This window comes from Myotis davidii, unplaced genomic scaffold, assembly GCF_000327345.1.
Source record: "Myotis davidii unplaced genomic scaffold, ASM32734v1 scaffold206, whole genome shotgun sequence".
Lineage (NCBI taxonomy): Eukaryota > Metazoa > Chordata > Mammalia > Chiroptera > Vespertilionidae > Myotis > Myotis davidii.
Genome location: NW_006297754.1, coordinates 1,021,728 through 1,026,473, shown reverse-complemented (window position 1 = coordinate 1,026,473; position 4,746 = coordinate 1,021,728).

Here is a 4,746-nt window from a genome sequence, read left to right as displayed (position 1 = left end):
TGATACAAGGGCCAAACATCTTATGAAATGCAACTATTTATAGACTTGTTTTGCTATAGGGAGGCTGGTGAACATGCTGAATACGAATTACCTCAGTTCTGCAGCTTTCTATGTCTTTTTAATGCATTCTGTTTCAGGGTCACTTTCAATCAATATTTCATTTACTTACTGAGATTGAATGGGCGCTCTGAGACACAGTGTGCTGTTTATCATACAGATTGGACACCTCATTCTAGATCCAAGATCTTTTCCTCAACACTGGGAGCTGTCCTTTCAGCACCACAAAATTACTGCTTGAAGTTGCATTGCAGTTTTGTTTTTTTTTTTTTTCTTTTTCACTGGGAGCTTTTCTTTCAGCACCACAACATTGCACCTAGACTTTTTAAACGGCTGCCTTCCTCTTTGTACTGAAGACCAATTTCGTCTGCACTTCCAGTTATTGCTATTACCTGTAGTACTTTCAATCCTACTTCACCTCACCCACCCCACTCCTGAAACAGTTAAATGTATCTATTTCTGTGGAAGTCATTTTCTCATTGAATGATCAGAAACAAAGATAAATTCTAACCTGTAACGGCTCATTTCGACTCATTGCTTACAATAGATCTAAGTTCTTTTTTTCTGCTTATTCGACTCCTTCCAGCTTCCCATCACATCTGTAACAAACTTTTAAAATATATTGCCACACCACCATGCACAAGCCTACCTGCACAGTAGAGATAGATTATTCCATCGTATTCAGATGGTTAACAGAAGTTAGCAAGTCCTGTATTATATATTTATATCGCTTTCTAAGAAAGTGCATATTAATGTTTACGTTAAGAATGTGTAAATGGTGCTATCAAGAATCTGATAAATTTTATCCCAGTTTTTTGTGTACCACTTCTAATGTATGAGATTTATTTTTCTATTGGAAAAAATAAACAGTATGAAAGCATTAAATTGGTAGATTTTAGTAATTTAACAATGAATGGAATCCCCATGTTACAGGCCCTATCTTTCCTTGGAAATTTTAATGGTGGTAATAGATTTCGATGAAGGAACCAATAATCACATTTTTAATTCATATATTGCATTCTTGATTCACATGCTAATTCCTCACTGAGTTCTTAAGTAAATTTTATTTACTCTGTCTTCTTCAAGAAGGGAATTCTTGTTTTCCAAGGCAGCAATTGAAAGGAGATGAAAATATAATTTAATTTTCTTTACACCCACAGACACGATTTGAGACCAGTTACTCTGTTAGTAGGAGAATTCATCACTCATTAAATACAGGACAAGCATGGCAATCCATAATAATTTTGAGTGCAATGCAGTCTTATAAATTTAATGTACACATTTTACTGAAATGATGCAAACAGCCATATGAAATTGCACATGATTAGAAAACAGGATGAACTCATTTTGCCTCCTGTTGGTTTCTCATAAACATAAATACATGCTATTGTTATACACTGTTGTTCATAGATGTCTTATTACATAAAGGGTAAGTATCATATTACTTTAACAGATTAATTTTTGAATTCTGCATGTTATTTTTGTTTCATCAGATATGTGCCCCAATTAACATTTTTTTAAAAAAGTGAATTTAAGAAAACTGTCATGTTAATTTTGAAAAAATTGAAGTGTAGTACATATTACTAGCTAGGATGTCATTCCACTGGTCTATAATAAAAAACAAACAAACTGTTTTTGAAAACTGAAGCATTACCTTGTGTAATTAATAAAGTACATCAAATCAGATTTGTAAATAAAATATTGTTTAAATCTAAAGTATTCAATATTTTGATTAGATTATTTTTTTAAGGAAAACTAATGTGTATGTGCCGAATTTTTTTTTTAAATAGTTTTTTATAATTGCAATGGAAGGGCAATTGTCTCATTACAAGTGGTACAGAAGCCAATACTTGGGTTACCATAGATATATAAGCAAGTAAAAACTGTGGAACAAGTTTTAAGCTCATTTTGGAAAAAAAAACAGTTCTGTAGAAATGCATATTTGTATTTGTTTCTCTAATAAATCTGCAAATAGCTTTAAACACAAATTAGTTTTAATTATTTAAATTATGAGTTCTGTTAAGTAATTTAACATCTGTTTTGCCTTACATTTGTGAAAACATTGTCTCGTGGAAATAGAGGCTTATTGTGGAAATCAAGGTAGGTCTGCATTCATTCAAAAAGGTCAGGTATTTAGCATTTAAGTACGTTTACCTCTATGAGATGATTAAAGAAGTTTTATGGAAAACATTTACTTTCTTCCCCAAAATCACACCATTTAGCCAATGCCCAAAACAAAGATCAATTTGCATCAGCTTTAGCTCACTATAAAAGAACAACAAATAAGTGAAATCATGTTCAAATGGTTGATAATCAAGATATTATTTGATTCAGATAATTGACTTTATATAAAGCAACAAAGAAATACAGACTTTTCTGACTCACAGTGCCTCAATCTTTTTAAATGTGATTTACTCATGATTAAAATTGTTATATAAAATACATGACATTTCTCTTCAATTGTGACTTTATAATAATGTATGTTGAATAATAATGTTTTAGGGTAAAATGCAGTAATTTATTGTTAGTAAATACTGTAGGTTCCCCATTTTATATAAAAAAAACCCAACTGCTTCATAGAGGATAGATATACTAGATTTAAGTTGTTACTCTACTTGAACAGAGATGGTAAGCTTTTGATTAAGGACTCACTTGAGTATTACAATCCTCTTGAACTACAAAGAGCATTCAAGTTATAATGAAGTCTTTGGCTTTAGGAATTTGTTTTTGCTAGTAAGATATTTCAGGTGATCTGGCATAGGAAAATAAGAATTTTCAAAAAGTGTCATTGGTTTATACAATTTTACAGCTTTTGGTCAATAATGAATACTATTTCTTGTTAGTATTTAAGAAGATGGGTAGTTATATGATTTTTCTTTAATGAAATTATTACAAATAAATTTCAAAGTAATGATTTTTTCAAAATGTCCACACTTTTAATGGTATGTCATTTGCTACAAATATTAATATCTTAGCCAGCTAAATACCTTATTCTGAGTCCTTGGTATGTAAAGACTGTGTTAAAAATACTTTAATATATTTACCAAAACATCTTGTATAGATTTGATTATTTTTTGGTATTTCAATATTTTGTCTATTTTATGAGATAAATGTTGAAAAGGGCTCTGATTAGAGAAACCCATAGACTTGTATGTAGTGAGACCAATCATGCTGACATTGTATTATAAAATAAACTATTAACTTTAGGATTTAAAACATAAAAAAACTGTAATTTTAAACAAATATCAACCGGATACAAATTAACTTATATTGCATTTTTAAAAAGAAAATGAAGTGAATTTTTTTGAATCTAGAAAAATTTTTCAAAATATCTTAGGATAAAAAATAAAAACCTCCAGTCAGTTATGTATAGGATAAATATATTTTGTGGGTTTCAAGTTGCTAGTTTTAAAAAAAAAAAAAGTGCTAATAAATTTACCACTCAGCAGACACAACTCTTAAAAAAATCTTTAACATTTTTGCCTTACATCAAGGTGATGGTTTTGAGGAGCAAGGGTGTTTATACATAGCAAATAAAGGACAGAGGCAATTATCAGGACTTTCTGCATTCAAACTACCTATTATATAAAAAATTCAGAAGGCCACATATTCAATTAGCTAGTTTTAATTAGAGTATCTTATCACTTTGCCAGTAGAGGGAAAACTTTGAGGTTGAACTGTAAAGTTTGACTTTATGAATTCTAAAAAATATTACTTCTACACACATCGCAAAGGCTTAATCTAAAGAATTTTACAAAATTCATTTTTTTTAAGTTCATGGAACTGATTTTTAAACATTCTAGCAGATGGCTAAACATAACCATTGTCCATTGTCTTAAGAAATGCTTATAATTTTAACGCTTTAAATAATCACCAATGTAATTTCTGAACATAAAAATACTTTTAAAAAATAAAACATTAAAACGTTTTGAAAAATTTTCTTGTAATCTGTCCCTTTTAGGAATTACTTCATTTAAGATAATTAATTGAATAGCTTTAAAAAAATTATACCCGTTGTTTCTTTTAGTTGGCATCTCAATTTGTTTTTATTTTACATATTAATTTTGTTTATTATAAAATAGTTTTTCTCTACGTATTAAAGATAATTGGAGATTTTGTGGATGATAATAATTGAATTTTTTTAAATTTCTGAATAGAATTCTAAATACTAATAGATCCAGTTATCATCCATATGCTAAAAATTATCTCCTGTACAAAACTGGATCTGTTACTCATTAGTTTTCCTGTGCATTTCTTCATTGCGAACAGTGTCAGGTATTCTAAATATGTAGTTTGGACAAAAGAAAAAAGATGCTGTAAGAAGGCATAGCGCTGGAGCACCAGTCTTTCAAAGAGTCGCAGCATCACCAAGTCAGAGCGCTGAGCCAGCCCAGCCCGCTAGGTACCTCATTCTGAGACCTTGACTTTGCTTAGAGGTTGATGACAAGGTTATCTCCATTGTGCATTTTCCTATTTTGTGGTTTTGTTGTATCTTGAGTATTGTTTGCAAATTAATATTATCATTGATGATTCTCTTATAGCGATAGCCAAAGATATATACTAATTAAATTAGCAATGAAGTGGCATGTAGAATGTAATGATACTACAAAAACATGTTACTACAGTATGCTGGAAATATTGCCCCCATATCTTTATTACACCAAATATTACAGATTGAAACTTTTTGGA